The following is a 22,082-nucleotide window of genomic DNA, read 5'->3' as shown; positions in this document are numbered from 1 at the left end:
GGCTGTGCAGGGAGCCTATGGGCGGGTGGGGGGCAGGGCAGGACCCTGGACCCCTAGGGCAGGTGCAGGGCGGCTGGTGCCCAGAGCAGGGGTAGAGGGAAGGGCAGGGAGCTGCAGCGGGGGAGGGTGGGGACAGGGAGCCTGGGGCTGTGCAGGGAGCCTATGGGCGGGTGGGGGGCAGGGCAGGACCCTGGACCCCTAGGGCAGGTGCAGGGCGGCTGGTGCCCAGAGCAGGGGTAGAGGGAAGGGCAGGGAGCTGCTGTGGGGGAGGGTGGGACAGGGAGCCTGGGGCTGTGCAGGAGCCTATGGCGGGTGGGGGGCAGGGGAGTGACCCCCAGGGCAGGTGCAGGGCGGCTGGTGCCCAGAGGGGGGTAGAGGGAAGGGCAGGGAGCTGCAGCGGGGTGGGTAGGACAGGGAGCCTGGGGCTCTGCAGGGAGCCTATGGGTGGGGGGCAGGACCCGGGATCCGGGCAGGGCAGGTGCAGGGAGACGCAGGAGGCTGGTGCCCAGAGCGGGGTAGGGCGGGGGGGTGCAAGGAGCGCGAGGGGGGGCGGGGTTGCAAGGAGCGCGGGGGGGGGGGTGCAAGGGAGCGCGGGGGGGGGGGCAATCGCCCGGGAGGGGTTTGCGGGGCGGACGGAGCCGGGACCCAGGCGGCTGCAGGGAGGCTGGGGGCGGGTTCGCAGGGGCGGGGGCCGGAGCGCGAGGGTTTTGCGGGGGGCGGGGCCGAAGCGGGGGTTTGCAGGGGGCGGGGCCGGAGCGCGAGGGTTTGCGGGGGGCGGGACCCAAGCGGGGGTTTGCAGGGGGCGGGGCCCAAACGCAGGTTTCTAAGGGGCGGGGCCTAAGCGCAGGTTTTCAGGGGGCGGGGGCCGAACGGGGTTTTTCAGGGGGCGGGGCCGAGCGCGGGTTCGCAGGGGGGCGGGGTCCAAGCGCGAGTTCGCAGGGGGGCGGGGGCCCGAGCGCACTCCCCCGCCGGAGCTCGCGCTCCGCCCCCGACGCCGCGCGCCGCGTTGCTTAGCGACGCCGGGGCCGGGCGGGGCCGGGCTGGGGGCGGCATGAGCCGGGCGGCGCTGGGCGAGGCGCGAGCCCGAGGGGGCCGCGGGAGCTGCGGCGGCGCCCGTCGCTGAGCTCGGAGGAGCCGGAGGAGCGGATCGCGGCCCGGCGCCTCCGCATCGCGGCCCGGCTGGAGGCCAAGCGCCGGTGAGAGCGGGGGGGCCGGGCCCCTGAACCGGCCCCCCCCCAACCCCCCCGGACCCTGAACCGCCCCCCCCCCAACTCCCCCCGGACCCTGAACCGGGCCCCCCGACCGCCCCCCCGGACCCTGAAACGGGCCCCCCGACTGCCCCTCCGGACCCCGGGCCCCTGAACCGGGCCCCCCCAACCCCCCCCCGGACCCCGAACCGGGCCCCCCCGACCGCCCCCCCGGACCCCCGAACCGGCCCCCCCCCGACCGCCCCCCCCGAACCGGGCCCCCCCGACCCCTAACCGGGCCCCCCCAACCGCCCCCCCGAACCCTGAACCGGGCCCCCCGACCGCCCCCACACCCCCGACCCGGGCCGACCCGGGCCCCCCCAACTGCCCCCCCCGGACCCCGATCCCTGAACCGAGCCCCCCCAACTGCCCCCCGAACCCTGAACCAGGCCGAACTGGGTGACCCCCAACCGCCCCCCCGATCCTCCTGAACCGGGCCCCTGAACCGAGCCCCCCAACCAGCCCCCCGACAGTGTGAAATTCAGTGGGTTGGACGGGGGGCAGCCTCGGGGCCCAAATGTGGGTCTTGGATGCCCGATCCGGCCTGTCCCAGGGACTGATGTTTCCCCCTCCCTGGGCTAGTGTCTCCTGTAGCCAAGTCACTGCTCGGTCCGTGGGACACGGGCTGTGTGGAGCAGCAGCCATTAGAATTAGGGGTCGGGGCCAATAGAAGACCAGCCGCCTTCTCTGCATTGGGCCCAACGGGCCGGTGCGCCTCTGCAATCCCTGCCAACCGCCTTGCCAACGAGATGTGGAACCAAACACAGAGCAATCCGCTGGAACTGACTAGGCAGGAGCTTCCCCACCGGACGCTGACGTGCTCCACCATGGCAGTAACCCCTGTAGTCAGTGCTAAGCTCTCACGCCACGATGGGGGGACCCCGTGATCTCCCGTCAGCGTCTGAGAGCGTCTGGGTCCCTCTTCCATCGAGCGCTATGCTGATTCGCCCTTGTGGGATCTTACAGGATCACAGAACCAGGTGCTATGGCTCCAGGGAGCTCTTTAAGCTATGGAAAGATGACGTGTTACTAAAGTGTTCTCTCTTCCCCGTGTCCCCACACAGGGAGGCCCTCGGAGAAGATCCAGATGCGAAGAAGGCTGAGGCAGAAGAGCTGAGCCGGAGCCACCAGCAGATAGAAGAAAGCAGACAGGTTAGAACTCAGCTATGGCAATAGAGATCAACACAGGCAAGTTGCTTAGGAGCCCCTGAATCCCACGTCTGGCTCTGGACTCCTAGTCGGCAGCCAGTGATGTCACAGCCCAGAGTAAACCAATGGATCTGTGTGTTTTGACATAGCGAGAACTAATGTTTGAAAAACATGTCCATGTGCCAGGCAGATCTACAACCATAAGCTCATGAAAAATGTTGCTTCTGAAGCACCAGCTTCTTCTACCTATTCACCTTTAGGAGTTCCTGGAAACAGCCTCCTACTTCCAACTCTGCAGCTAAAGCCAGGCAAACTCCCACTATACTGAGCTTCCAAGTACCAACCATGGTGTGTGGTACTCGCTCATCGCACTAAGGGTGTAGCGAAGCTAGAACCCACTGGGAAGAACTGGGCCTCGTGGTAACAATGATTCTTCGAGATGATTGCCTGCGTAGAGCTGCCCTGCAGGTGACACACATGCCTCGGGCGCATTCGCTTCCTTCCTATAGATCGAGAATCTGTTGTGAGGCTCTGACCTAGTGAGGGAGGAGGTGGGGCATGTGGGTCCATGCTGGGAGTCCTCTCGAAGACCCACAGTCACCAGGGGAAATGAAACTTTTTTTCTTCTTCAGTGGAAGCAGCAGGTGCACAGACTACTTGTATTTAGGTACCTAAATATGGATGTAGGAGCCAGACTTTAGACACCCTGGCTTGAAAAATGCTAGCCAAGTCGTCCTCCATTGCAAGGGGATTGGGCCCCTTTGCCTACGTGGGTTTGCTCTGTCGTTTTGCTGTGTTCACAGAGGCTAGCTAAGCTGCTCAATGACGGCACGCAGCTAGTGACCAATATCCAGGTGGCTGCAGACGCCAGGGAGACCCAGAGGAGAGCTGAGGAGGACGAACTCAAGCGACAGAGGTAAGAGATCCGCAGCTCTGCTGTGTCCCTGGCAGGAAGATCTTTGCTCCCCTGCTAGGCCCTGTGCATCCCCTGACAGCGCCAGCTCGGAGCAGGGCCACCCACATGCCAATCAACTGGGGCCGCTTTGGCAACTCACTGGCAGGCGAGAACTGGGTTTAATTTACATCAAGGGGCAAATGGCAGCCCCCCTCATCTGTAATATGCAGAGGTGGCAGGGAGAAGCTGCAGGTCCCAGCATGCAATGCGGCCTGCCTGATTGGATCTGGATAGAGCATTGCATGCTGGTGTGTATGGCTTCCCCAGCCCGCACTCGGGCACGGAAGGTGATGGTGATTACTGGTGAGAACGGTGTGGCCTGCAGGTTCTCATTTAGCCACCACCCCGGTTTAGAGGAGCCAGCACTGGCCTCTCCTCTTTGGGATTGCAGGAGAGAAGCCTGGTTGTTCAGCCCCATCTCCCTGCTGCGGGATTTACCCGTTATCATGGGCAAACCAGTCCAACGTTGCTGAATGGACCTGTGCCTCCTAAGAGCCCCCAGTCATTTTCATGGCACTCCCCAGGAACCTGCTGGGACCGGAGAGCCAGGGGACTGATAGGAAATCGTGAGCCTTTCACTTGTGGGTCACTTTGGGAGGGTTTTGTCCTGGGCTAGTTCTTAGGTGACCTGTGTCCATCTCTCGGCTGGCAGCCTCGCTGGAAGTCTCCCTAGGAAAGACAAAACCCCTCAGTCCCTGGCGATGGCCCACTGGCAGGGCGTGTGTGTGAGGGAAGCGTGTGCTGCTGCTGCGGGCACTGGACCTGCTCCATGGATGAATGGAGGCCTTGGGTCCCTCGTGCTGCAGATCCAGCACCTTCTGCTAATGCGAACCTCACTGGCTCGGTTCCTGCTGCTGGAGCTGGGCTTCCTTGGCCAAGCCCACTGGCAGCAGTGGGAATGGTGCAGGGGGGCTGCGACGCTGGCCTCCCGACAGACCCAGCTAGCCAGACGAGCGTTTCCACAGCCGGTTTGTTCTGACCAATTTCTGCTTGTGTAATGTGCTCCCTTTGAATCCAGTGCATTCCCAGGGCTCTGGGACAGAGACCAGTCCTGCAGCCATGTTTGTCGTGTCCTCTACATACTGGCTGCAGGGTCGTCTCTCTTCGTGCATGGAGCCTTTTCAGATCGGGAGATGGAGCCTATCGTTAGGGCTACAGAAAAGCTTGTTGCCCCACTAAGATCTCGTCTACCCTTTGGTTTGAAACTGATTTAGTCCCTAAAGCTGGTGTCCAGGAAGACACTAACACGGCTGGAAATCTCAATGTGGACGGGGCCAAGGGCAGCCGCCGAACCCTCCACCAGCCCCAGTTGCGTTATCTGCCTTGTGCTGGCTGCTCTCGGCAGGCTCGAGAAACTGGAGAACGAATCCAAGACTAATCAGGACAAGTTTGAAGAGATCACCTCGAAATGGGGCTCGGCCAAAGAGAAAACCATCCCGCAGGACCTGTGGGACGTGCTCAACCTGCAGCAGCAGCAGTGTGCTCTGCTCATCGAAGAGAAGAACAAGCTCATCAGCGAACTGCAGCAGGTAGATTCCCGGAGCCAGGAGTGCGGGGGGTGTGTGTGGAGACGGCTGTGGGGCACGGAGGGTCTTGCTGGAGCATGTTAATGTTAGAGGGACACTGTCCAAGAGTAAGTGACCCAGAACTGCCTGTCTCTTCTCTTAGGCCAGGGTACTGTGCTCCCCTACAATAACACATCCATATACACAGACTCAGCATACACTCATGTCCTGGCAGTAACAGACCAGGACCCAAGAAACCTGTTCCATACTTTTCCCACCCATACCCAACAACCCTCCAAGTTCACACCCAGGGTTCTTCCCAGCAATTTACTTTCCTCTCCCTCAGCTCTTCCGTTACCCCTGATTTCTCCAAGCTTTTGTGCTGCTGCTGAGGGGTGTGGGAAATCCGGTTCTGTATTGTAGTTTAAATGAATTACTACTCAGAGCTCTGTATTGATATGCCTAGTAAGGAATCTGTTTGTCAAAAAATATTTCCTGAATCTTTTTTGTTGTCTGTCTTGCTAGACATACTTGCTGACAGGTATTTTGAAATAACTGACCAAAAATAATTGAAATTGGTGTGATTTTTGACAAATAAAATATGCAGAATTTTAAAATGTGTGCAGAATTTTAAATTTTTTGTTGCAGAATTGTGATTTTTTTTTACAGAATTCCCCCAGGAGTAATCTCCCTGCCAATGCTTGATTGTTCCTGTAATTTACTCTTGGGGCTTTCTAGTCCTGCCCCCCTTAGTCCAGACAAGGGTTAAATAGCCCAGGAATTGGGGCTTCCTCCTCCTTGCTAGCAAGTGTAGTAGATCTTCCCATCATCTCTTCTCTCTCCTAACCACTGTTCTGTTCCTCAGTTCTCTTCCCTCGTCACTTTCCATAATGGCTGAAGGGGCAGATGCAGGATATTGATTGTTAGGTTCTCTGGCTTGTGCTGAAGCTCTGCAGAGCAGTGTTTCTCAGTTCAGTGTCTGCTCTTCTCCTGCAGGAGCTGAAAAGCAAAGATGACCAGTATGTGAAGGATCTCAAGAAGCAGTCAGACGACATTAACCTGCTGGTGGAGAGAATGGAGGAGCAGATCAGAAACCTAATGAAAACTTACCGTCGGGAACTCACGCAGATTGAGGTAGCAAATGGCTTCATAGCAGGATGGGAGCAAGCAGTGAATTATTCTCACGATAAATCCACCAGGGAGTTCTCCTTAATGGAATTATCTCCGGCAAAGGGGTCTCTTGCTCATTACACTGGCATTTCAGCAACGCTGGGTTCTGGCTTCAGATGTTTCTGTGGACCAGAGCTCTCACTTTGCCAGGTAGAAGTAAAACGGGAGATGAACGGAGCGCTGCGGTTCTGGTTATGTGATTCTGGGGTCTTTCCCTCTCTAAGTTACTGGGGATCCAGTGGAGCCCAGGCCAGTAGAGACCGAAAGTTGCTTCTATGTGATGACTGTTCATTCCCAGATGTGTAAGGCCGGAAGGGACCATTCTGATTATCTAGTCTGACCTCCTGCAGAATGCAGGCCAGAGAATTTCACCCAATGGCCCATACGTTTTGGTTGAGCTAGACCGTATCTTTCAGTTTAATGTAGTGGCTTGTTGTGTGAACTGGATTTCATCCTCACACCCACGCTACACTGTTCACAGACATCTTCCTACAAACCGAGAGAGCCAACAGCCCGCTTAACCCCAGACCCAGTAACACCAGCTTTTGTACCTGGCAGCTGCTGGGTCTGGGATGCTGTCGGGGCAATAGGGAGAGCGTGTTGTCTCACGGTTAGAGCAGCGCACTTGGAATCCCGAGGACTGGTTCTCTTTCCAGCCCTGCCGCTGAACCCTGCTGTGACCTCGGGCACAGGGAGAGGATGCTGTGCTTGTGCCTGGGTGGCACCTGGCGGCGATCTGGAGCTGGCTTCTGTCGCGGAAGCCTCTTGCCACTGCTCCCGGAGCTTGGCCCGGTACACAAGGCTTGTCCAGCGCTGGCAGCAAGCCGGGAGCGGGCCTTGCGGTGTGCACGGCGACCCGCTCACAGCACTGTCTCCTCCTCAGAAAGCATTCGAGCTGGAACGGCGAGAGCTGCTGAGCAGCAACAAGAAGAAATGGGAGCAGGCCATGCAGGCCCACAACGCGCAGGAGGTAAGGACCCTAAGGGGAATTGTGATCAGCGAAGGAAGGCTCCTAGGCACTGAGCAGCACCATGTCTCAGGCCCTGGGCCCACTCTTGACATTGAAGAGCCTGGGGTCAGAAGGGGCCAGGTGTGGGCAGAGAGCAGGTGGGCCGAAGCCCAGCCCGTGGCAGGGTAATGAATGCTTCACTCTGCCCTCCTCTTGTAGGGCTGATGCCTGCTACAGGGCAGGCGTAACTCGGCAGCCCAGCAATGCAGGATCAGGCTGCCCTGCGCTCCCTGTCCTTAGCGCTCTGTACCTTGAAGAAGACACGGGAGGCTGGGGAGACGTCAGCTGGAGCACTGTGTCCACTGGGCGCCACACGTTTGGAAAGCTGTGGGCAAACTGGAGAGAGTCCAGGGAGAGAGACAGAACTGATAAAAGGGTTAGAAACCCTGACCTATAGGGAAAGGTTAATAAAACCGGGCCTGTTTAGTCTTAAGAAAAGAAGACTGAGGGGGGGACCTGATAACAGTCCTCAAATCTGTGAAGGGCTGTTCTAAAGAGGACGGGGATCGATTGTTCTCCATGTCTGCTGAGGGAAGGACAGAAGTGATGGGCTTTATCTGCAGGAGATTCATGTTAGTTATTGGGAAAACTCTCCAACTCTCAGGGGAGTGAAGCTCTGGAACAGGCTTCCCAGGGAGGTTGTGCAGTCCCCATTACCTGAGGTTTGTAGGAACAGGCTGGACAAACCCCTGTCAGGGGTTGTCTCAGTGGCGGATTAATGATTTTGCCACCCCCAGGCCCTGAAATAATTGCCGCTCCCGGTCCCATATGAACTTGTTTTAGTTTTTTTACAAACTCGTTTGAACTAAAATGAATCTAAATATCATTAAAATAATTGAACATTTACAAGTTTTATTATAAATAAAATTACAAGTACAGCGGACCCTCGCTTGAACACACGTCTATATAGCGCGATTTCGCTTATAGCGCGGGACCGCGCATGGATCCAAAACTGAGAACCGCTTCATTTCTTCCTTCCAGTCATATTATTAACATTTAGGAGTCTCGCTAGTATGTTTATTAAATGGCATTGCACCGTCATTGGTGGGTTCAATACGCGCTATGATTGGTAGAATCGCGGCGTCACTGATGTCCCGATTACAAAAATGCTGCTATTATAAATTTGCCACCCTAGGCCTAGGCCTTGTCGGCCTAGGCGATAATACGCCGCTGGGTGCTCTAGGTTCACTTGGTCCTGCCTCAGTGCAGGGGGCTGGACTAGACGACCTCTCGAGGTCCTTTCCAGGCCTACGTTGCTATGACTTTGTGATTCTATAACCTCAGAAAGGTAGGGCTGGAAGGGAGATCAAGAGGGCTTCTAGTCCAGCCCCCCACGCTGAGGTAGGATGAAATATACCTCAGTGTGGGGGGAGTACTGGACTCCGTTGTGCTAGGACACACAGGATTCCCACTTCCTTCTGCCCTGCCCCAGTCACTACTGCCCCTTCAGCCAGGGCTGGTTGCTTTGCTCTTATGACGGAGGCCAGCACCTTGGAGCGTGGAGTCCGTGCAGAGGGCCCCGAGATACCTCAGTGACGGGCAGACTGGAATTGAATGAATAGACAGGGGATCCCGTAGATGGTTGGTCTTTTTTTTTTTTTACTCATTTTTTGTTTGATTGACTGTTGGGCCACATCCGCAGCTGGCGTAGATCTGCCGAGCTCCCCCGGACTTCAGCGGAGCAATGCAAATTCACACCAGCTGAGCTCTGGCCCCGGTTTTGTACCCGGACTCCTTGCTGCACTGCGGCTCCTTGGTGGCTGTGATGTGCCTGGAGCAGGAACAGCCGGCGTCACTTCAGGGGTCTGAAAGGAAAGGGACGGAATGGGCACCCGATTAGCCTGGCTAGCAGCACATACCGGGTGGGCAGGTGTTCAGGGACTAGAGCAGATTGCTGGCTCTGTACCGCCTATTCCAGTCACACTCACACTACACCCCGTATGCACTGTGTGTAAGGGAAAGACATAGTGTTAGTGTCTGAAGTAAAGACTGTCCGGTGTCGGGCACAGGGAGTGACACTTCTGCCTGGTTCGGTGATAGCCCAGGGTCCCTTGTCCCCACTGGGCTGCTGCCTGGGAATGATCCATATTCCTCCTTGCTTTGGACTTGCCGGGGCAGCTGGGATTGGGAAGGCTGAGCAGCCAATCAGAACCGTGGCGATTCTCTGCAGTCGTTTGACTCTCCTCTGGTCTCCTGCCCTCAGCTGGAGAACCTGATCACCCGCATGCAGAAAGTGGAGGAGTACGAGAAGCAGCTGAACCAGCTGCGGGTGCAGGATGCCGAGGAGTACACTACCATCAAAATCCAGCTGGAGAACGACGTACAGGTGCGGGGAGCAGAGACACAGGACCCCACTGAGTGCATAGGGCCCACAAGGAGAACACAGCAACCGCTCGGTGGCTGTCATGGGGAAGGGACTCTTTCTTTTTAGCAGGGCTAAGCTAAATGGCTACATTTCCGTAAACTGCACCGCTTGTACTGAGACGGGAGAGAATGGCAGCAGAATCAAACGCTCAGCCTTTCTGGGCTTGGCTTCCGTGTACAAAAAGTTAACAGTAGCAACCCCCCCCCCCCAGCTGGGGTACCCCTAGGGTTCCTCCCTCGTGATTGCTCAACATGCCCCCTAGATCCTCTCAGACAGTCATTTCCAGCTCTCTTCTATCCAGAGGGAGTAGTGAGCCTCATGTATTCGTGAGTTAGCCGTGCTTACTTGCGATCAGCACCTGCTCTTGGGGGGCGGGGGGGAGGTGTTTCAGGCAAACACTGCCCGCCTGTTACAAGGATAGAAACCTTCATGCATGTTACTTTTATCGGACTAGGCTCAGAAGGCACTTCCCTCTGGATAGACTATTCCAGAATTATCCGTGATTGTGGCTTCCTGTGTAGCCACTTGTACTGACCACTCAGCCGAGAGACTGAACTAGCCGGATCCCTGGTCTGCCCGGCACGGCAATTTCTGTCTTCCTAAGTAACCACCATTCATGTTGCAGACCTTGTGGCTGAGAAGTAAAATAACCCTCTTCCTACCGATGCGTCTTCAAGTGCTTGAATGACAACCTGTCCAACAGGAGGGAGGCAGAGAGATTCTCACACCTGCACTTGGATTGTGCGGCTTTAGCTCGGACAGTAGATGCTGCCTCTCCCCGGTGTGCTGCCATGACAGCTGAGGGCCCCTTAACACTCGCGCTGACGTCGCTTGGCTGAGGGCTGCTGGCAGGGAGTTCTGAGCCGGTGACTCCCCTTGCCAGCCGATGGAACAGGACCTGGTGCACGGCTGCCCATGCTGCTGCCTGAGGGGTTGGCATGGGGGCGAGGAAGCTGATGCACTCTCTGTCCATGGCACTGAGTTGGTGGGTGACAGGCTAAATGAGGAGTTCGATAGCATGGCAGTACAGGGAATGTCTGTAGCACCTTTGTATCAAGGAGGGCTTCATACAGGGCTCGTCCTTTAGAGAAGGAGCTTCATTGTAAGACTTCTGCACTGTCCACTAGAACCTGGGGAGTCCGTTCTAGGCACCCTCTTTCTAGAGCCCCAGGGCCAGCCATGCGATGGCAGGGAGGGGCTCTGGAGTTGCAAACCTTCCCCTGTCAACAACAGAGGATGGCTTTTTATTTTGTTTGGAATCTCAGATCCTGGAGCAGCAGCTGCAGCAAATGAAAGCCATTTACCAGCTGAACCAGGAGAAGCTGGAATACAACTTCCAGGTGCTAAAGAAACGGGATGAGGAAAACACCATCATAAAATCCCAGCAGAAAAGGAAACTCAACCGGTAAAAGATCAGCCCAGTTCGTGTGGGGCTGGGGCAACGCCTGCAGCCATATTCAGCACTCTCTGGGTCACTGGCCATGTTCTCACTGCAGCCCACAGCCCTCTCCCTCCCCCCACAAAGATTGAATATAATTGGGCTTTGCACAGGGACTCTGTGAGCAGAATCCTTCCCCCTCTGGGGGTGCTGCAGCCACTGGGCTGGGACAGGGGTGAGGATTGGCCCATGTTCAGGCGCTAGGACATGCTTGCCCTTGTATGTCCGGCTCCGGCTGTGTGTATGGATTTATTTACTCCTGGGGGAATTCTGCACGGGTACAGAATGTACGTCCCCCACGGCTATCTTTGCTTCCCCACAGAAAAATGCTTTCTGATGGGGAAGCAAAAGGAAGCCACAAGAGCGGTCATGAGCCCCTCCCCAGCGGTATGTTTCAGGTGCCCAGGGCAGCCGGCAGAGAGGTAAATCACTGTGGGGCGGGGGCAGGAATGGGGAAGACCCGGCTGGTGGCTCCTACCCTGCCCTGGGCTTAGCTGCTAGTCCCGGCTGGGCTGGGGAGGACGGGGTTTCCTCTTCCCCTGCACGGCATCCAGGGGTCAGACCCACCCCCAGATTTCTCCCCCGGCTGCAGGTAGCTCTGCAAACTCCCCTCCCACCCCACTTCCTGCACCCATCACTCCTCAGCTGCGGGGGGAGGGACCCCTGTACAGGGAGCTGCTCCCCCATCTGCCCAACTCTCGTGCATCCAGACCCCCTCATCCCCAGACCCTCCTACCAAGCCTCACCTCCCCGCTGCACTCAGAACCCCTCCGATGAGCCCTACACCCCCTGCACCTGGACCACCCCAAGTCATCTGCACCCGGATCCCCACCCCACCAAGCCCCAACCAGCTGCTCCTGGATGCCCACTCCACTGAGTCCCACTCCCCCAGTATCTGGACCCCCCACAGAGTCCCCCACATCCAGACCCCCCCTGCTGAGCTCCACCCACCTTTACCTGGACCACCCTGCAGAGTCCCATTACCGTTGCACCCAGAACCCCCCAACAAGCCCCAATGCATCCAGATCCCACCCCACAGATCCTCCACTGAGCTGCTCACACCCGGATTGCCCCACACAGAACCCTCTCAACCCACACCTGGGTCCCCCCACACTAAGCCCCTCCAGACTTGGATCTTGCCTTGCGGAGCCTGCCTGCCCACACCTGGTGCACCTGGCACAGCGGGGCAGGGCTCTGGGCTGTTTCTGGGGCAGGCCCAGTCCTTGTGCTGTGTCAGGGTTGGGTGCAGCCTCACCGCTGAGTCTGTGCCCCGGGATGTGGGGTGGAGCTGCAGGGTGATCTCCCACCTCTGTGCAGCCAGTGGCCTGTGCTCCCCACTGCCAGGCTGGAGCCCCCACATTTATTTGACAAATAGAATTTGAAAATATTGGGTGCAGAATTTTAATCTTTTTGGCGCAGAATTTGTAATGTTTTGGCACCGAATGTGCTGGGGAGTAATTTGTTGTTGTTAACAGCCTGCCCTCCTCCTCAGGCTGCATGACGTGCTCAATGCCTTGAGAATGAAACTGGCCAAACAGATAAAGCAATTCCAGGAGGAGAACCAGACCCTGACGGCCGACTACAAGCGCATCGTGGAGCAGTACAAGGATCTGCAGAGAACGATGAGGTACGGTGTGCCCCAGAGACGCGTCCTCTCTTTGCGCGGGGAGAATTCGCATGAGCATTTGAGGGCAGCTTGCCAGGACTCCCAGGGCCTCATCAGAGAGCAGGGAGCAGCCACCCTCCCCTGGCTGCTTGGCTCAAAGTAGAGCATTGCTGGGTGGCTTGTAGTCTCTGTGATCTGCTCCACTGTCTTCAAGTTAAAGGCAGCTGCAGCCCTGTTGTGGCACTCGACGGGCAGCTGTGGGGAGAGGTTAATCTCCGAAGCCTGGGACTGAGCATGTCAGGGGCGTCTGACCCACGGAAGGACCCCAGTGTCCAGGGCATGGAATGCTGCACAGGACAAGCCAGTCACCGGCAGGGCCTTTCCCTCCCTGCAGACACTTTGCCGTCATCGATGCCCAGAAGTTCCTGGAGCTCTGGCTGATGAACGAGGAGGAAGCCAAAGGGCTGGTGTGGAAAGCTCTCGAGGCCGATCACGTCATTCACACCCAGCAGCTGGGGCTCCCCTGGGTGGAGCCTGACTCCTGGTTCCTGGACAACGTGGGCCCCATCGTGCACCGCAAGGCAATCAGATCTGCCAGCAAGCTGGCCCAGGAGGTGATGGCATTAACAGGTGGGACACGTGGCGTCTGTAATTCCCCCAGGATCTCAAAGCCCTTCCCATGTGCTGATTGCTGACACCTCCCTGCACCCCATCCCGGAGGAGGAGGCTGAGGCCCAGAGGGGTTCAGCGACTTTCCAGGAGGGCTCAGTGAGTCCTTACGAGGCGGGGATAAACCCCCTGACCCCAAATCTCAGTGCCCTGCTCTGCTTTGCCTCTCCGGGGTGTGGAAGGAAAGCGAAGGGACCTGTCGTCATTGTAAATCCCCTGGGACAGCCAGACCAGATCTCTTTCTAATGACATGCACCTCTGCCCGCTGGCCGAGGCTGGGGTGGCATCCCAGCCAGCCCTGCACCTTTTCTGCAAATCCCGTTTTAAAATTGAAACTCCTCCGCTCCCAACCACCCCGCACCCCCCTGCTCCTCATTGTCTCCAGCTCCTAGAGGCCAGTGCAATGACAGCCGCCCCTGCTGCTGTGAACTGCTTGCTGAGGTTTGCATCAGCTGCTGAAGTGGTAACCACACGAGATGGCTGGCACTGCTTCCAGACAGGCCTCCCAGCATCTCCCCTTTCATGGCTCTCCGTCCAACAGCCCTCTGAATAGACTCCTGTGCTGATTCCCCGGGGGTGGTTACCTGTGCCAGGTGAGGAGCGCAGCAGGTGACGGGTCTTCTGAGCTTCCCTTGTGCTTCAGAAAGCAGCCAGCAGGAAGAGGAGGAGGGAGGAAGAAAAGAGGCAGCAGCGGAGGCTGGAGAGGAAGTTAAACCTCCCCGGCACATCTCGGTGAAGTCTGTCAAACACATCCTGGAGCTCCTGTGCGACAAGTCGGTGAGTCCGTCCTTGCCAGCTCCGACCGCAGAAGGCTCTGTGTCGGCCCTTCGCCGGGCCGGTCCTCCTCAGAACAGCTTCTTTGATCTGAGGATTGTCTTCTCTTCCTGATCCCCCACTCTGCTTCCAGTGGGTTCAAATGTCATCCGGTCCAGGGTCAGGTCCCCGTGCTTTCTACAGCAGCACCCGGCACAGTGCGGCCGTGAGCTTCCACTGCCCGGGCAGCATCTCTTGCTGCAGAATGTGTGTGTGAGGGGAGATGCTGACGTGTTTGGTGCCACCTGCCTGCCACACCTTGGGGGAGGGGGTAGAACGGGGCTGGTGCAATATAGGATACATCGAAATAGCAATTAGCTAAGCTGCGTTCGCAACAGCTTGTAGGGATCTAAAACCGTCCTTCCGGGGAGTGTCCTATGGATCGGCAGGGTCAGACAGCTGTCGCGCCATGGCACGGGCCCCGGGAGATCCCCCTGCCAGGGTAAACACAGCCCTGCAGGAACTCGCAGCCCAGCGCCCTCCGCTCTGCCAGTTGTCCAACAGCGACTCAGTGAGCGCGAGCCCTGCTGGAGACGGCTCGGGCCTCTGAGTCAGTGACACCTTCCACATCAAACAGCTGCTGGACGGGGTGTCACAGCTGTCACGTACCAGATGTGGCCTGCGTAGAGGGTCCACCCCAGAGGGATAGACGGGTTTTTAATACACTGCCCGTTGTGGCTGTCACCAGCTCAGGTGAAGAGGGTTATACCTGGTGCCACCTACTGGCCGAACAGTATAATTCAGTTTGGCATTCCCATACATCCTGTCCCAGCTGATGCCCATCAGACGCACTAGAAAGTGATCTCCAAGTGCACAGGGGGATGTGATTTCCGAGGTAACCAGGCCCTGCCCCACCCTTATCCTGCTGTTGTGTGAATGCTAACCCCCCAGGAGATTGGGCTTTTCCACACCCCAGTCTGCGGCAGGTTAGGGCATGTGCAGTGGGATTCGAATCCCCATTGCAAATGTTATTTAAAAACCTCTCTTAGTACGCCCAGGGCAGGAGGTTCAGAGCTGTGAGCTGTGCTACATTATAGACCTGGAGGAGAAATGTTCCCATCCCTCTGGATCACTTGCGTCCCTGTTATTTGAGCATGGAGGTTAGCACAGAGTAACTGGGCTGTGGCTGGCTCTGGGTGAGTTAGCGGCTTTGGGATCCTAGTGTGAATGGAAACACTCGCTCCTGTGAACTTGACGTCTTCCTGTGATTTCCTTCCAAGGGCTTCCTGATAGAGACCAAACTGCTGGGACTCCTGCAGCCACTGGAGAGGCACGAGCGCTCCCTGATGAGGCTGGATGCAATCTTTGCGGTTAGTTGGGCGTCTCGCACAAAGCACATGGGTAGGGGCGCTGCAGGAACACACCCCAGAACCAGCAGGGTGTGCTGGGGAAGGAGTACGGCGCCTGCGGGCTGAGAGCTGCTGGTGGATGATGCAGCTCCACAGGGGCGGAGCTGCTGAGATGCTGCCGTTAGAAGCTTGTCACCTGCAAGGGGGGGAAGGGAGGAGAGGCAAGTCCTGTGCACATGTAACTTCCCATAGGACTCAGCGGGGCGATCTTGTGTGCTCTGGTCCAGGAGTTTAGCTGGGGAAGGGGCGGGGGGGAGGCTCCCTTCCCAAGTGGGATTGAAAGGCAGAAGGAATAAGAGAGAGGGGATGTACCTGAAGCCAGTTCCTCCCTTTGCCACCCCTAGTGCCATCAGCTCCCACTCCCCTGGCACTCCTGCCTCGCTCCCACTGATCCCCCATCCCTAATACACTCCTGGGCCTTCCGGCTCCCACCCTGCCCTCCCTTCCCCCCATGCAGATATCCCTGCCACTCCACCTAAGACTCCACTTCTCACATCCCCTTCCCACCGGGCCTACCCTCTTGAGGTCCTTTGTGGCCACCACCCTTTTGCCCGAAGAGAGCTGGGCTCCTCTCCCCTTCTTTGGGAAGAGGGATGGGTTTGGAGCTGTGTGACGTACTCTTTCCCTGGGGAAGCATGTGCTGCTGCAGGGCTCCCGGTGTCTGACTTCTCACTGAGAGAGACCAAGAGCTTGACCTGAACCTGGTCTTTGACTTGCCCCTGCTGAGCACTCCTGCTGGTCCCGCGCCAGCCCCCTTTGCGTTGGGAAGGGAAGGGCTGTGAATTTAGCTTAGGCCCCTGGGAAGGGACCAGAGTGTGACGAATGGGGACTGTTCTTACTGTGGTCTTTGAATGCTGACAGGGGAGTGTGGCTAGGATGGTCTGCCTTGGGGGATGGGAGACTGACCTACGGAGAATACCTGAGCCTGTAACATGAGAACCCAGGAAGGGGTTAGAAGCCAGGTGACACCTTTGCCAGGGAAACTGAACAAAGGCTGTGGGAGGGGTTGCTGAAGAGAGAGTTTTTCAGGAGCTGGCTGGTGATATGGCTGGGAGGCAGATGGGGCTCTGACCTCCCAAGGGGGCTGGGGTGCCCAGGGACCCCAAGATGGACCTAACTGAGGGGGATTCTGTTGTCTGTGCCTGCAAGACCTGTCTTGGACTGTGTTCCTGTCATCTAAATAAACCTTCTGCTTTACTGGCTGGCTGAGAGTCATGGTGAATCGCAGGAAGCCGGGGCTACAGGGCCCTGAGTCCCCCATACTCCGTGACACAGAGCAACATCTCGGAGTCCCAGCTGCCACCTGACCTGCCGTTTCTCTGCCTTTCTCCAGGCCCTCGAAATTGACAATGAAGACGACGTGTATACGCTGGTGGATTTCTTCTTGAAGTTCAAAGCCCAGCAGGTTGTCTCCAGCCAGGTACGATGAACGTGGGCATCGTGGGATGAGACCCAGCAGCCCTGGGAGGAGATGGGGCTTGTAAAGTCCCGCACTGGGGGAGGGAGTTGGTGTCGCTCTTATCAAGAGAACCGGCGTGGTTCAGCGGCTGCAGCCATGCCGCCATTGAAATGGGCGAAGTCTAAGCTGTTTCCACCAGTGCTGAATTTGGCTCCCATGCCCCTATGTTTTGTGCCCACTAAATACAGATGTCACTAAAGCAGGGCTCCGGATGGCTGGAAGCCTCCCGGGTTTGCAGTTTAGGGTAGAGGTGCTGTGGGCTGGGGGGAGCATTAACGGGTTAGCTGTAGTTGGAGCCTTGTGTGGCTGGAATTCACTCCCGGTGCGTGTGGCTGTCGGGCAGAGTAAGGAGTGGGCAGAGGAGCAGGGCCCTGAAGAACTCGCTGTGGATTCAGCAGACAACGACGAGGGATCGGCCGCCCTGAAGGAGGAAGGCACAGCCCATCAGAGCTCGGCGACGTCACCGTCCTCTTTGCTCTTCCATCCCGATGACGTCCTCAAGGCCCTCAAAGCATTTGTCCGGGACTTCCAGAAGCCGAGGTGAGGTTGGGCCGTGCGCGGAGCTCGTTAGCTGGGAATGGGGTGGGGAGCTGGTTGGGAATATGAGGAGTAGGAGAGAACGGGCTGCAGGAGTAGCCCCTTGATCTGAGCGTGTGAGCTGGAGGAGGGGCAAGGCCTGGGAACCGTGGGAGTGAGGCTGGGGAGAGTGGAAGAGGGGCATCTAGGCTGGGGATTGGCTGCCGGTGTGCTGGGGTATAGAGGTTGGGCTGGTCTGCTCAGCAGTGGAAAGGTCCCCGCCGTCTCCCCCAGGCACAACTGGTTTCTGTAGGCGACATTGACAAGAGGTGGGGCAGGGTGGGTTCCCCACAGCGAGTGGGGTTCACTCGGCACGGGAGAGCTGTGCGGTGGGGAGCAGGTTGGATCGGGTGGGGTGAACGTGGTGGGGCAGGCAGACGTGAATGAACAATTGTGGAGGAGAGGAACCAGTCACTGCCCGCAGGGAGCCGTGAGGCTTATGCCGGCGCTGCCCCAAGCAATGGCCCCTCCTTTCAGACCTGGCGGGGTGACTGAAAGGATGGGCAGAGCGGTGCCCTGAGCCCAGGGCTCCTCTCTCTGCCCCCGTAGGGATAAGCGGCCGCAGGTGAAGAAGGTGATGGAGGAACGGGACAACTCCAAGGACTCTGAGTATTGGGAGGCCCTGGCTTACGTCATCCCAGAGCCAAAGCTGAAGGTTTGGGATGCGCTGGAGGTGGCGTTGGAGAAATACTAGTAAGTGCCCCAGCCAGGGGCCCCCAACCACCCCACCCTTGGGTGTGAGGGCACCAGGCCTGGCAGTGCTGACGGGGCTTGTCGTTAGAGACGTGCTGCAGACACCAGCCCTCTGGGCTGCTTGCCCCCCAAGCTGCCAGTGCACACCTGGGGGGCTTGTCTTCACGTGGGCTCAGCTTGGGGGAACCTGCAGACACTGTCTGTACAAAGGGTTCACTGGCCATTCATTAACTCCGGTGGAGTCCAGCTCCCAGTGGGGAAGCGCTGGTGCCTGGCCCAAGACCCCTTGCTGGGCGGTGGCTGGAGGTAGGGTGACCCATGGTGGTGGGATAGTAGAAGATCAGTTTCTTGTATGTGGATGATTCATGTCTGTCTCTTTCCCATCTTGGAGTGCTCTGTAAATGACCAGAGCGTGACTCTGCAGCGCCGTCTCCTCTGATGGAGGTTTTCCACCAGTGACATTCACAGCATCAGTCGCTCGAGCAGACAGAACCCTCCCCCCAGCTGAGCTTCCCAGTCCCTGGGCCCCCTGCAGTCAGTGGGGACCGTGCTATGTCAGTGGCGTTCTCCGGGCTACACTCAGCCATGGAGGGCGAGCTGGGAAGAACACAGGATCCAACTGAAACGCCAGGGGCAATTTGTGGGCGACACAATTGGTTTAGCCAGGCGGGGGCACCGCTCACCCCCTGCTCTTGAGAAAAGCGGGGCCACAGCTGTACGTGTGAAATGCAAAGGGGGCATTAAAAGCCCCCAGGCCCCTGAGGAAGAGGCTTTGCCGTCGGGAGGTTTCACCCATGTCCCTTCTTTGTGAAGCTCCGTGCTGAGCCAGCGGGCGAAGCTGCTCACCGATCTTGACGGGCTCCAGCAGCAGAACACGGAGCTGCACATGCTGCTGCATCAGTACGTCACCTCCAAGGTGAGTGGGAGAGCTGGTACCTCGCTGGGACAAGGGCCCGGGCTCTGGGAGCTTCCCTCACTGGCCGTTGGAGCGCTACGGGAGGGCTCATTGCTAAGGGTGCCAGAGGCCCTGCATGGCAGCTGCCCCCATGGCCCTGTGGCAGTGAGCAAGGGTGAGGGGAGGTGATGCAGCGTATAGCCAGCCCGGCTGACACCTCGCGGGCTGCAGGCAAGCAGAAGAGGTGGTTTCTGAGCGGTGGGAGGTGGAACAGGCTGGTCCTTGGGGCTGCAGCCAGGGCCTACCCGTGCATCCTCTGCCAGCCAAGGTGGGCAAGTGGAGGGGTGGAGAGATGCCAGGGGGATGGGCAGAGGGCCAGGAGGGGCTCTGAAGGCCAGCAGAGGGTTGCGTAGTGGGGTGGGCCCAGCAGACACCTCTCCAGGGGGTGAAGTGATCGTGTGTGTGCAGAGAGAGGATGCCGTTGGGACAGATGAGCAGAGCAGGAGAGAGAAACCAACCCCGCAGTGTTTGGACTGAGATGGGCAAAGGGTCCTAGGTCCCCGGCGTGCAGGGTTAGCGAAGGTGCCAGGTTGGGGGACGGGGGGCACATGCAGTACGTGCCTTATTGTTCTACAACGTGAGTATTCAGGGCTGGGAATCCGGCGCCTTCCCAGACGCAGCACGCGCTGTACACGGAGAGGACAGGTGGGGATGAGCAGGGGGCGCTCACTGTCCCTGAGCCCTGCTGAGCGGCAGTCACCTCCCATGGGAACGGGGAGCCCCAGTACTAGAGTCCGCCTGGACCCGGCAGGGGAATAGAGCAGCTCTTCTCCCCCCCGCGGCTGGGAACCGGAGTATAACGCCAGCAGGCAGAGAGTAGTGGCACCTCGTCCCCGCCCAGAGTGAGGGCCCCGGGGACTCTTCCAAGCCAGTGGGTGTGGTGTGCCCCCCGAGAGCCCCCTCACCCTCACTGTGGCCTCGGCTTGTCCTGCGCAGGTGAACGAGGAGCTGCTGATTCCACCCACCCACGTGATCGAGTTGACGCCGCCGTGACCGGCAGGGGGCCGGGAGCCCCGGCAGGCAGCGGGAGGCCGTTGCCGTACGTCCCTACCCACGAGCCCTCGGTGCTGGATCCGGGGCATTCCCTGGAGGGCAGCGACTGGAATAAACCCCCCTTTAAAACAGCCGGGCTGCGGGCGTGTGACTGCTGAGGAGACACACTGCTCCGCCTCTTGATCAGCCCTACCCCCCATGCACCGTGAGCCTCCCCCCTCCCGCCCACCCTGGGGTCAGCCCTGGTCTCCCTCAGTGGGGCTGGGAGGTGGCCATGTTCTGGGGGCGGGTTAATTAGAGACCGTTAGCCTGAGTGGTGGCCGTGCAGTGGAGTCCAAAGGGCACGTAGGAACAGTGTGCAGACAGCACCCCTCACCCCCCCGCATGAAGTAACAGCCGCAACCTGGAGACACACATGGGGCCCGGCATGGCCTGGGCATGTGTTGTGCAAAGCGAGGCCCAGCTCTGCAGGCAGGACATGACGCACGTGCATTGCACGGCTGGGGGAGCACGTCCCTGCTTCACTAACTGACACGGCTCAGTCCCGCGGGGGCCCCTTCCCCCACACGAGCTGAAAGGGCCACCTACCGCAATGGCTGGAGGGCAGGGCAGTGTGTGTGGGTGGGCCTATGCTGGGGAAACTGAGGCACTGAGTGTTTGTGACCGGTCCAAGCTCACGCGCCAGGGCAGCAGCAGAGCCCTGGCTGGGTGTAAGTGCTAAACTCGCCCCGCCCTTTAACCAAACACCTGCTGGCTGCCCCTCTTCCCAAAGCCCGGGCCTGCCTGCTTTGCTCAGCCACCCGGCGCTGTGCTGGTTAACGGGGGCTGCTCCAGTGAGACTGGTACACCCCTCCACCCCCGCTGCCTACCCGGGGGGTGCAGGTCGTTCGAGCCGACTGGTATCGCTGGGCCTAACCTCTACCGCTGCGAGGCACCTTCATGTATAAAGCTGTGTCCCCGCCGGGGGCGTCCCCCCCATATGCTACAGTTACACTGGTACAAAGTGGGGTGGGGGGACGCGCAGGCCTCAGCCTGGGGCCCAGGCACATGGGCCGAGTTTGGCCATTAACTGCGTGAGCCCCGTGACTTGTGAATTCCTGGCTAAACAGCCGTCTGGCTCTCTGCGATCTGAGGCGGCTGGGGGCTGGGGGGCACTTTGGATTCACCCTGATGGCTGTGGCACTTCAGCACAGACTCTCCCTACGCTGACAGGAGGTCTCCGGTCCCCACAGGTAACCCACTTCCCTGGGTGGCAGCCTCCGTCTCTCACCCTAGGGCTGGCTCCAGGGGGGTTAGCTTGGCACAAACGTCCGTCTGGGCTGGCGTTTTCCCCACGCCCCTGAGCGAGGTGGCTACGGCGCCCGGACGGGTTACTGATGCCCAGGCCGTAGGCTGCTCCAGCAGCGCCCGGTGCGGAGCCAGCTCTCCGCCCGCAGTCCAGCTGGGGCAGGGCCTGCCCAGGGCCCTGCTCCGAAACCGTTCCCATTCGCCAACAGGCCAGGGCCCGATGCCTGCTGCAGGGGCCACGGTTCAGGGCAGGGTCATGTGCTGCTCACTGATCCCCCGCCATGTAAACATGGAGCTGCTGCAATGATCGGGGGGGGGGGGCGGTCAGACCCACCAGCACCATTGTGCAGGGCTCCTCTCCCCCCCCCCTCCAGCCAGCACCGAAGGGATTCCCGCGCAAGCCATGCACCGGCCTAAACCGAGCAGCTGAGGTGCCGGGGGGGCTGGAAAACGGGCCCAGGCTGGGTCTCGGCCCACCCCACACAATGACGGCGGGTAGCCTGGAGAACTGCCTCTCCTCACAGCCTGGGCATGTTTCCCTGGCTCTGCTGGGCTGCTGCTTTCTCCACAGCCTCCGGGGTGACTGTCGCCCCCCGCCTGGGGGCAGGAGAGCCAGTGCCTTGGTCATGGGCAGCCTCCGAGCCAGCGTGGGCCCGTGGGGCGGGGGACTCAAGCAGAGGGGGCTGCTTTTCTGGAGAGCCCCATGGCTCCTCTCCTCAGACTCTCTGAGGTGACCTCTCGGTGTGCAACGCCCCCGTTCTCCCTGGCACCTGCTCCCCAGGGCGGCGCTGGCCGTGGAGGAAGGAGGACATGGAACAAACCAGAGCCGCGCGTTCCCCCTCCC

General features: G+C 59.1%; 1 pseudogene; it reads left to right on the top strand.

Moving 5' to 3' along the window:
* The first annotated feature begins 1,051 nt into the window (after positions 1-1,051).
* Positions 1,052-20,082, top strand: LOC135982609 (dynein regulatory complex protein 1-like; annotated as a pseudogene).
* The last annotated feature ends 2,000 nt before the right edge of the window (positions 20,083-22,082 follow it).

The sequence above is a fragment of the Chrysemys picta genome, chromosome 3 (assembly GCF_011386835.1).
Source record: "Chrysemys picta bellii isolate R12L10 chromosome 3, ASM1138683v2, whole genome shotgun sequence".
Lineage (NCBI taxonomy): Eukaryota > Metazoa > Chordata > Testudines > Emydidae > Chrysemys > Chrysemys picta.
This window is presented reverse-complemented; position numbering and strand designations above follow the sequence as displayed.